We start from the raw sequence: 12,396 nt of genomic DNA, 5'->3' as shown, positions 1-12,396 counted from the left end.
ATTCGGTCCATCAATCATACTAATATAGGATCAAAATGACCTTCGTTATAATTATCGTAACTCGACCCATCAATGGCCATTATGCCAATACCATTTAATGACATGGATCATGATGTGGATGTGCAGCATGAAAATTTCATGCATTATGATCTTCACATGCCTATTTCCAATTGGTCCACCTTTAAACCTTAGTGAGATTAAACTAAACTAAAATCAGAGTATGAATAAACTAAAACTTTATTTATGCAGAAAATAACCTGAAACATCTATAAACTGAAATGACTAAAAAATTTCTATATTATAAGAGCATCTAAAATCACAAACTCCCGCTAAAATGAATATCTTTTAATGACATGACACTCATATGAGCAACATGCTCATGAAACATTTTGGGTGGCGATCCTTTAGTAAGTAGATTCATAATCATGGAGTTTGTGCCGATATACTCAATAGAAAATTGTTTACTCTAAACGCTTTCTTTAACAACTAGAAATCTAATGTCTATATACTTCGTCTTTGTCAATCTCTTATTCTTATTGGAATAAAGCACTGTTGACTTATTGTCACAAAATAATCTGAGTGGTCTATCAACACCAACTACTATACAAACTCCCGTGACAAAATTTTGCAGTCATATTTCATGATTGGATGGCTCATAACATGCTAAGAACTCTTCTGCCATCGTAGAAGAGGCTATAAGACATTGTTTAGCACTCTTCCAGGAGACAACACCTCAGCTAGTAGATAAGTGTAGCTCGAAGTGGATTTCATATTATCTTGGCACCCAGCAAAATCGGAGTTAGTATACCTAACGATCTCAAGCTGATCTGACCTCTGATATGTGACTGTGTAGTCTTTTGTTCTCTATACGTATCGCAAGACCTATTTGGCTGATTTCCAATGGTCTACTCTTGGATTACTTAGATATTTGCCTAACATCCTTGTAATGTACGTAATATCTGGTCGCGTACAAAACTAGTAAACATCCAACTTTCTACTGTTGACACATAAGGAATCTTCTGTATTTTTCTTCCTCAAAATTATTCTTAGAGCACCAATTAAAACTAAACTTGTCTCCCTTAGCCAAAAGGGTATCACCTGATTTGTAAAATTGTATGTTATATCTCTTGAGAACAGTTTTGATATACTTCTTTTGTGATAATCCAAGAATACCTCCGGAGTGATCCCGATGTATCTGTATGCCTAATACAAAAGATGTGTCACTAAGATATTTAATTTCAAAGTTCTTAGATAGAAATCTCTAGGTTTTGTGCAATAATCCTATATCACTGCTGGTAAAAAAAATGTCATCAACACATAAAACTAAAAAAATATAATTGCTCCTACAGAACTTGTGGCATATGTAATTATCGACCAAATTCATTTCAAAACCGAATAAGATGATCACTTGATTAAACTTGAAATACCAGTGTCGAATGCTTGCTTGAGCCCATAGATGGATTTTTTAAATTTATAAACCATATTCTTTGGGTCTCCGGACACAAAGTTTTCTAGTTGAATCATATAAATTATCTCATCAATATCATCATTGAGAAACATTGTCTTATCATCCATCTAATGTAACTTAAGATTAAAATGCGCCGCCAATGTCACTATAATCCTGAAAGAGTCTTTCAAAGAAACCGGACAGAAAGTCTCTTTATAGTCGATGCCTTCTCTCTACGTAAAGCCCTTTGCGATAAACCACGGCTTGTGCCTTTCTACATTGCCTTTTGAATCCCTCTTGGTTTTAAATATCCATTTGCAATTAATAGGTTTCGTACCTTTTGGCAATGGGACGATATCCCATACATCATTGTCCTTTATGGATTTCATCTCCTCATTCATGGCATCAATTCACTTCTGAGAGTTAGAACTTTCTATGGCTTGACAGAAATTAATCGGATCATCTTCCATCACATTGATGTCTACCTCATGTTCTTGGAGAAATACAATGTAGCCTTCTAACACTGCACTTCTCATTTCTCTAGTGGATCTCCTTAATGGCATAGGTTTTTGAGGTGTTAGACTTTGTTCTTCTGAAACAACTTCTTGTATGGGGGTTCTTTAACATTGTCTTGATTTGTTGTGTCTTCAGTAAAGTCAGGAATGAGACCTTAATCAATGCCAATAATACATATGGGAATATCAACATATTCCTTTTCAAAGACAAAGTCCCTAGCCGTATCTCCTCTCTACAAGCTCTACATCCTTAAAGAACGATGCATTTCCCGACTCGAAAATTAGCTTTGTCCTGGAATCATAAAACTTGTACCAACTAAATCATTTAGAGTATCCAATAAAATAACAACTCATCATCCTTGAGTCTAGTTTCTTCTCATTAGGCCTATAAGGCTTGCCTCAGCTAGACATCCCCAAACATGCATGTGCTTTAGACTAGGCTTCTTACTCGTCCAAAACTCATAAGGGATTTTGGTAGTTGTTCTAGTTTGAACCCTATTAAAGATATACGCTTGAGTCTTAAGTGCTTCTCCCTAGAGTGATTCTGGTAAGGTAGAACGACAAATCATACTCCTCACCATATCTTTAAGTGTCTTATTTCATCTTTTGTCTTCCAACAGCACCTTATCATACTCCTCACCATATCCTTAAGCATCATGTTTCGTCTTTCAACAACATCATTCATACTGGGTGAACTTAACATATTATACTGTAGGATGATACTGCATTCCTCTAGGAAGTTAGCAAACGGTCCTATAGTTGTTCACTTGAACTATCATATCTGCCATAATATTCACCACCACGGTAAGATCTAATGCTTTTAATTCTTTGGCTAAGTTGATTCTTAACTTCAACCTCAAAATTTTGGAACATATCCAAGGACTGTGACTTTCTATAAAGGAGACATTTGTAGCCGTATCTAGAAAAATTATCTATGGCCGTTATTAAATATTGTTGACCATTCCAAGCAGCCACAGGGAATGGCCCACAAATGTCCGTATGTATGAGTTCTAAGACATCTAAAGTCCTATCAACTTCAAATTTCCTTTTACTTTTTTTCCCTTGATACAGTTAACACAAATATCAAGCTCTATGAAATCTAAGGGTTCAAGAATTTCATCTGACACAAGTCTCTCTATTCTCCGTCTAGATATATGACCCAATCTCTTGTGCCATAACACAACCGAATTCTCATTGGTTATTTTTCTCTTTAAACTTCATGTAATAAATTACAAGGATTCATTAAATGAAGCAATTGTATCAACCAGATAAAGATTATCATTCCTTGACAAAGAACTAGAACCAACCAGTTTTGAATCATGAAAGAAACTGAATTTTCTATTTTCGAATAAACAAGAATAACGAGATTTGTTCAAAGCAGAAATGTAAATCAAATTCCATCTAACAGACGGAACAATAAATGTTTCATCGAGATCCAAATAAAATCCGGTCTTCAATAATAATATGAATTTTTCAATTGCTTCAACTTCAACAGTCTTGCATCGCCCACATAAATGTATCTTTCACCATCACCAAGCTTTCAATAAATCAAACAATCCTGCATAAACATACTGATGTGAGTTGTTGCACCAGAATCTATCCACCACGTGTGTCTAAGTACTGAAGTTAAATCAATGTCAAAACAAACCAAACTGTGACCTTCAACTCTGTAAAAAAATTAATTAACAGCTTTTGAATCATCCGATTTCTTTTGCTGTTTCTTTTGAGGTGTTGTATCTGCAGCTTTCTTATTCTTGTTCTTTTTCTTACTTTTGTCCTTGCCTTTATACCTTATTGAAATTAGGCTTGTTAAGAGCATATCAATTTTAGTCTTTTCGTTCTTAACAAACCTTTGTTCAAGTTTTGCAAGGAACTCCTTAGTTGTAGTTGCTTTTCAAACATTAAACCCCAAAATGCTTCCAGAATGGTCTTCTTTATGATCATCACACATGCGATTTGATCTCTCACACCTTTCAATATCCTTCTTGTCATCAAGGGTACTTTCATCCGCAAGAGGTGGGGGAAAATCAACCCTTAATACAATGTCAAGATCCATGACTGTGAGAACTATTAAGAGGTTCTCTTGCCATGACTTGAAGTTAGAGTCATTTAGCATAGGAATAGAATTAATGTTAGCAGTAATACTAACAACAGACATAACTGAATAGAGAACAACAGACATAACTGAATAGAGAACAACAAACAAACAAAACAAGCTCATATTAGTCTTAAAACAAAATTAAATTCAAATAAAGGTAAACTCGATCTCAAGATATTGGCAATGGGACGGGATGGGATGGGATTTACCAATCCCAGTCCCATCCCGTATATGCAAATGAGATGAAAAAACGTCCTAATCCCGTCCCCATATTTTTTTTGGGACAAAAATATGTCTCAATCCCGTCCCAAAAGAGATGGGATCCTGCGGGATCCCATCCCAATTGGAAAAATTTTCATTCTTAATCAGTAATGAGACGGGATGGGACGGAATTTGTCAATCCCACTCCCGTCCCGCATATGTAATTGGGATAAAAAAATGTCCCAATCCCGTCCCTAAATTTTTTTATGGGACAAAAATATGTCCCAATCTCGTCCCAAATGGGATGGGATCCCGCAGGATCCCATCCCATCGGGAAAAATTGCCATCCCTAGATATATGTAATTGGGTCCACCAAATAAATATAATTATTTTAAATAATACATATTTTATATATTTTTTATAAAATTTGAATTCCAGACTAAATCCAAGCTTATCAAGTGAAGTCCAGTTCAAGTATGCCTCATCCGGAGGTTGGTTATTACTGAGGATGGATATTTTTGACATCCTGGGGATCGGAAACAACTCCAACTCAAATCTCTTGCGATCAAGCTCATTGGACCTTTCTACTCAAAATAAATGCTTGTCTTAGGAAGACCAAATTACCCAAGGAACCAGCAATATGAAAGTGACGTGACTCAAAAAACTTTATTTAGTTATGTGTTTGAAATAGAAGTGAAACAGTAGTGAAAGCAACTTCCAGAGTCCAGGTACTACTATAAAAGAAAGTGCAGGGACGGTATTGAAGAGAGTTTCAAATAAAGAGAAATCAAAATATCAATTTCAATTCAAAGATGGATTTGTTAATTAACTGCATACTGTGGCTTGTATTCACATTGGTTTGGGTGATGGCTTTAAGTTTCGTTTCCAGAGGGCGACACAAACAACTTCCACCGGGACCGAAGCCTTATCCAGTGATCGGAAACCTTCTGGAGCTGGGTGCTAAACCTCACAAGTCACTGACCAAGCTTGCCAAGATTCATGGGCCCATAATGAGTCTAAGACTTGGCCAGGTGATCACAGTAGTGGTTTCTTCTCCAAGCATGGCCAAAGCCATCCTTCAAAATCATGATTTATCATTCTGTGATCGAAAGGTCCCTGAAGCAGTCTTGTCACTGCCCTTCCCACACCATGAATTCAGTTTGGCCTGGCTTCCAGTTTCAACAATGTGGAAAAATCTTCGAAAAATAAGCAACATGCATATTTTCACTAGTCAGAAACTCGATGCCAATCAAGAGCTCCGGCGCAAGAAAATCAAAGACCTTCTTGCTCATGTTGAAGACAATTTCCGTGCGGGTAAAGCAATAGATGTTGGCCAAGCTGCTTTCAATACTTCACTTAATTTGTGATCCAACACAAATTTTTCTATTGATTTGGTTAATCCCAACGAGCGAGAGTTTAAGGATACAGTTTCTGGTATCTTGGAAGAAGCAGGAAAGCTTAACTTGTCCGACCATTTTCCTCTTCTCAAAAAGTTTGATCTGCAGGGGATAAAGTGCCGCATCACAGTTTATAGTGCCAAGATGCTCGAGGTGTTTGATCGCTTGGTTGATCAACGATTGAAGCATAGACAAGAACATGGTTGCAGTATTAGCACCGAATGTAAAGATATATTAGATACTCTTCTCAATATTATCCAAGAGAAGAGTGTTGAGATTGAAACAAAACATCTCAAGCACTTTTTTGCGGTAATATTTCTTTTCCTTTTTCTTAATTTCTAGTACAAATTACAAGTTAAATAACAGTGTTCGTATACCAGGATTTGTTTATTGCGGGGAATGACACAACTTCAAGTACAATGGAATGGGCAATGGCAGAACTACTCCACAACCCTGAGGCTTTATTGAAAGCAAAATTGGAGCTAGAACAAACAGTTGGCAAGTGTAACCCAATTGAGGAATCTGACATCACTTGGCTACCTTATCTACAAGCTGCTGTTAAAGAAACTTTGAGATTGCACCCTGCAGCTCCCTTATTACTTCCCCACAAAGCCACAAAAGATGTTGAAATTGCAGGCTTCACGGTGCCAAAAGGTGCACAAGTTTTTGTCAATGTATGGGCTATTGGCAGAGATGAAAGCACATGGGACAACCCTCACACTTTTATTCCCGAAAGGTTCTTAGGGTCAAATGCTGATTTCAAAGGCCAGCATTTTGAGCTAATTCCCTTCGGAGCTGGGCGACGAATTTGTCCTGGTTTACCATTGGCAATCAGAATGTTACATCTAATGTTGGGTTCACTTATTAACTCTTTTGATTGGAAGCTTGATGACCACAACATGGACATGGAAGATAAATTTGGCCTCACCGTACAGAAGCCTCAACCCCTTCATGCTGTCCTTGTTGCCATCTAGTTCTATACTATAGTTCGTAGCCAATATATAAAGCGCTTTGTGCTTAGTTATATGTGTGTGTACATGTGTGTGTAATTATTCTCAGGCGTGGGCGCTCTCATTTTTTTTTAGGAAAATTATCAATCGTATACCCTTAGTTTACTCCATTATCAAATTTACTACAACACTTTCAAGGTATATCAGTCATCCACCCTAAGTTGACAAAATATATCTGTCGTCCACCAAACCGTTAGTTGCCATTTAAATATGATGACGTCAGAGGGATAATCTAGTCTTTTCATATGTTACAAGTGATAATTTAAGGGTATATAAGTGATAATGAGAGATTTTAAGGGTATACAAGTGATAATTTTCAAGGGTAAAATCATCAATTCGTTATTGTTCCGTTAACTTTCAAATGGCAGGTAACGGTTTAGTGGACGACGGATACCTTTTGTCAATTTAGAGTGGACGATTGATACACCCTTAAAGTATTGTAGTATTTTTGATAAAAATACAAATTTAGGGTATAGGAATGATAATTTCCCTTTTTTTTATGTAGACACACAACTTAACAGAGTTCATCTTCAATAAACTATAAAGTCATGCAGTTTAATAGCATTAAAAACTGACTCTATTAAATTGCACGACTTAAAAGTTTGTTCACATGAAAAAAAAATGAGGGTTCCGAACTATATTATCTCTTCTTATAATTTATTAGCATCTATCTAATTATTCAGCTTGTTTAATCACTTTTGAGTGGATTAATATTTTAAGCAAAATATGTATAACTTTGAATATAACAAAGGATCGTTATATATATCTTTTAATAAATCTTATTTAATCAGTACTAGTTTTGCAAGTGAGGATGATTTTTTTCCTATTTCAGCAGTTGAAATTGTGCGATTATCCATTAAATGTTTGCGCGATGGTTTTGTCTTTCTTGCGTAAAACAATATGCATGCAGGGTCATATTGAGTTTTTTGCATGGTATATACAATATCAGTCCAAGTCATCAAGCTAGCTAATTTGGCAATTGTATGATTTTGTCCACACCAACGACATCTTTAAATAATGAATTAATAGAAATGGAAGCAAGATATATTGCAGAAATGTAATTGTTAAAATGTAATTTGTCAGATTAAATTAGCTAATTAACACAGGGGTGTTTGAAATATTTGGTATTCAAGTTATACCAAGTACAGTTCAAGTTCTTACATTAATCAAGTGAGCAGAATTTCTGTTCCGAAGGGGCATCTTTGGGAATTAAACTGTCTTGTATGAGGTCAAATTAATTTTCGAGCCATACATCATTGGAAAGATATTTCTGTTAGCTTTCCAATGAATTTTACTAATCTAAATTTGGAGCTTTCTACAATAAGTTATGATCAATTAAGTACAGGCTGTTCAGTTTTGAGTCAAGAAGAATATTTCTGGACTTGGACTTTTTTTTAATGCTCTTTGCTGTGTTTTAAGCATACCAATGTTTTATTAATGTCTAGCTTTAATGTTGGTCTTTAAAGTCAAGACATTTGAAGGGTTTCTTTGTAGTATATCTATGCTTGGAGGATTGTTCCAAGAAAGTTATTTAAGCTTATGTAGTTGTAACCAAAATAAAGAGATTAATTTTGGAAATTAAATGAACTTTGAGCTATTATCAAACTCTGTATCTCTTTGGTGGATTCCATTGAGTGGTAAGTGTTTTAAGCTCTGTATCCTTAACTTAACAACTTTAGGTTGTGAATATTTGTCTGTATCCTTTTGTTGTTAGCTGTGGTGGTGAGCTTGTAATTTCTTGGGTGTGTGACGTTGTGCTTTCTCATCTATTGTGTCTGGTGTCACTAATGAAGTTACGTACGGATAGAGAAATTGTTTATCTAAAGAGGCTAAAGTAAGAGCGTAATAATAGTATTGTTTTACTAAAACTTTCTCAAGGTATAAGAGTCCTAGAGTAAGAGCCTAATAGCTTAATATGAGATTGGCAAATAAAGTTGTGCACAGATAGAGAAACTACTTGTCTCACAAGCATAAAGTAAGATCCTAATAACAGGATTGTGTAACTAGAACATTCTCAATGTAAGAGCCTAATAACATAAGGTAAGAGCCTAATAACATAAGGTAAGAGCCTAATAATAGAATCGTCGGACCAGAACATTGAGGAAATCGAACTTTTGACTTTTGACTTCGAATTGTATTGGATAAACGGCGTGGCCCAAAAGCTGATAGATAAGTGCCCAATGACAATATTTAAGCAAGTCTTAACATGCACAAAATATAAAGTTGTTCAATTTAGTCAAAAACTTAAATAAAGAATTTGTGAGATTGTGTAATATTGTTGTATGATTGAGAAATGTTTTGTATGTAATTTGGATGGTATAAGAAAAAGAAAACCATTAGGAGAATGTAGTTTAGTTATAACAATTTTACACATGATGGATATTATTTAGTCATTCTTGATGGATACATTTTTTCTTTGATAAAGAAGTTTTTCACGTAAAATTTGTGTTATGTGATTGATATTATTCTCCACCTTTATTGTATTTAGATGCTTGTTTGACATATTTTGCAGAGAATTTGGGTGGGAATCAAAACTTCCTAACATTATTTATCACGGAGTTTTTATGAGTAACATATTTTTTTAATGTAATTGGGATCTGGATCAAAGATAAAAATACTAAGAGAATGTGGTTTGGCTGTAATAATTCATTAGATAGTGAATTCAATCTAGTTGTTCATGACAGTCATATTTTTTGGCCATATTTTTTTCTTTAATAGAGAAAGTTTCCATATAAAATTTGTGTTGTCTAAGTAATGCTGTTCTCCGCCTTTATTTTATGGAAAATTATCCACCGTCCACCTGGTTTTTCCAATTTAAAAAAAAATACATAAACTTTTTTTTTACTGGAATCACCTGAAGTTACATTTCTTTCACTTTCCACTTCCGTTGGAGACCGTAAGAAAACTAACAGAATATTGTATAACTAACTTTTTTACCCTCAAATGTAAAAGACAAATTATCCACCGGCCACTTGTTTTTTTCGTATTTTTTAAAAACATACACAATTCTTAATTTTTTTTAAACTGAACTCCGCTTGAAGTTATATTATTTTGCACCTTTCCACCACTGTGTCGTTGTGAAATGATTTTTGTGAATTCCCAAGATCACGATTCTAGAATCCTCAATATATGTGTGTATAATTATATTTATTATTTATATAATCTCTTTCCTATAATTGTATTATTTCTTTCCTATTCCTATGAAAGCTCCTGGTAACCCTTATATAAAGGCCCTGCGTTGTACATACAAGAACAGTGAAATATAGATTTTCTATTGATTCTCTCACTTGGTATTAGAGAGAGGTTGATTTGTGTCTCTCTGGTTTGCTTTCTTTTTATTTCTTGTCTCTTTTTCCTTTCATTGGTTGTTATTATGGAATAATTAGATGTCCCACAGCCGATTCAAGCCATATTAGATGGGCACAATTATGTTTTATGGGCACAGGCTATGCTTAGTTTCTTAAGGGATGAAAACTTTGGTGTTTTGTTGCTATATTGTAAAACCTATTGACAATGAAGATGATGAGAAATTTGTTAATTGTCTTTGTTAAGGTCATTATTTATAGACTTGGCATTTTATGGCAAGTCTAGTTAAATTGTAAGTTTATTTATTGCATATCTTGTAATAGGGATTAATTTATTAATTCCCTAATTTAGTGAGATTCCAATTTATTAGGAATATTTGTGTCCTAATTTAATTAGATGTCTAATTTAGCAAGTCAATTAATGGCGGGATTCTATAATTGGCACATGAGATCTATTTAAGAGCAAGAAGTTGGTTCAAACAGGAAGTCAGTAAATGCTCTAGATATTTCTTGGGAGACAAGCAAGACAAAAAGATCAGATTTATTCCTATTCAGATTCATAGGAATTATAAGAGGAAAGAAACTCTTATTTGGAAAGAATCCAAGTCTTTCAAGACTTGCTATTTTGGTGAAACTCTAGTTTCTATATAAAGAGAGGTATTTTCACAATTGAAGTTTTGATCGCACAACACATAGCATAAAGCAGAGAAGCAAAATTTGGCTTCATTCCTAGAGAATCCAGATTTGGCGCACCATGTTGTGTTGATTTATTTTCTTATCTTCTTTTCATCTCTGTGGAGAGTCTATGTGGATCTTCGATCACTAGACGTTGAAAAATTGAAGAATTGTTATTGATCACTTTGCGAAGTGCCTTGATGATCGTGGATCAAGAGGGGTAGTAATTATTCAAGAGAAGTAGATTCAGTCTAAGGTTGATAAACTATATGGTGATAAACTGTAAGTGAGAGTCTTAAGTTTGGTAAATCCATAGGTTTTTTTTTTTAAGTCAATACCACTCTATGGTGGGGGGTTAGGTAGGACCCCTACCTATTATTTAGAACAGATAATGAAAATACATGAGGAGGGGGACATAAACCAAAACCTCCAATCAAGAGAAATAAATATAACAGTAAACGAAATGATTTAGCCATAGCCTAACATAAGAAGAAAAAGACTAATGCAAACGGTGATAATATCTCTTACAATACTTGCGGTCAGCAAGTAATTTAATGCCCTTTTTTGAATGACCGACAACGTTAAATTAGGGCTAGAGTCAATTCTCTTAGAATTCTCAGGAGCAGACAAAAATGGTCATTATTTGCCAATTGATCATCAGAACTATCATCATTATCAGTATAACAATTGTAAAGCCTAAAATATGTGTTGGATGCTCGATGAAGATGTGTATTATACTCACCTGGTTCTCGGATCCTAGAATCATGAGTCGTGACATCCTAGCCAATCAGCTCCTGAATGGAGGTAGAGTTTGTAGCATTAGCTCAGTTCTTCGTATGTACAATCAGAGACCCCGCATCTGCAATCTGCTTAGTGATGGACGACTCAGGTCATGAAGTATCCAAGGGTTGAAGAGTATCAGTGGGCAAAACTTCTAACTTCTTATTATTTATTCTGGTCTGCCAATTCCCACTGGGTCACTGGGTCACTGGGGACGGTGTCCCGAATTGGCCACATAACACGTCTCAATGGTATGGTCAAGGTGCTTGCAGGTAGCACAGTAGAGTGGGATTTTTTCAAAAATTATACTCTGCCAAAATTCATAATCTCCTACTTCGATTCGTATATGTGGCAATGGAGGTTGAGTGACATCATACTCCACTAATACCCTAGCTACAGAAGGGTGAGCTAAAGAGGCAATAACTTGGTCAATTCGCAATGGCTTACCAATAGCTGATGTAATAGAAAATAATGCTTCCTTATAGTGCATGAAGTGGACAGGCAAGTAAGGAAATGAAATCCAAACTGGGACTATTGGGGACTCCTAGAAACATAAAAAATCGGTGGTCCATTTAAAAATTCTCATGGCACTCCCATTGATGTACCATGTTTTCCTAACCCATAGGCGGGAGTACTCCTCCTCAACATCCAATTGAATTAACACATGTCGATTATCTAAAAGGGACACCTTGAAAGTTCCCTTCAATCTTAAAGTATTAAAAAATTTACGAATTAATTCCATACTGGGTATATTATAGGAAAATTTACCTACCAATGTCAGCTTGAAAGGAATGGTCATTACTTGAATTTCTGCAGTGGAAAATTGTACGTTAGGCTCTCCCTCGAACGAAGTGACGGTCTTGATCAGAATCGCCGAGTTGGATGGGCCATTCATAATATCCACCAAAGATTATTTAGTGGGTTTATTTTGATTCAGATTGGGGACGAATTTCAAAATCGAGGTATAG

General features: G+C 35.2%; 1 pseudogene; it reads left to right on the top strand.

The window, feature by feature from the left end:
- Positions 1–5,068: 5,068 nt before the first annotated feature.
- LOC18034067 lies at positions 5,069–6,664 on the top strand (annotated as a pseudogene).
- The last annotated feature ends 5,732 nt before the right edge of the window (positions 6,665–12,396 follow it).

The sequence above is a fragment of the Citrus clementina genome, unplaced genomic scaffold (assembly GCF_000493195.1).
Source record: "Citrus clementina cultivar Clemenules unplaced genomic scaffold, Citrus_clementina_v1.0 scaffold_8, whole genome shotgun sequence".
NCBI lineage: Eukaryota > Viridiplantae > Streptophyta > Magnoliopsida > Sapindales > Rutaceae > Citrus > Citrus x clementina.
Note: the sequence above shows the minus strand (reverse complement) of the source record. Positions and strands in the feature narration are given on the sequence as shown.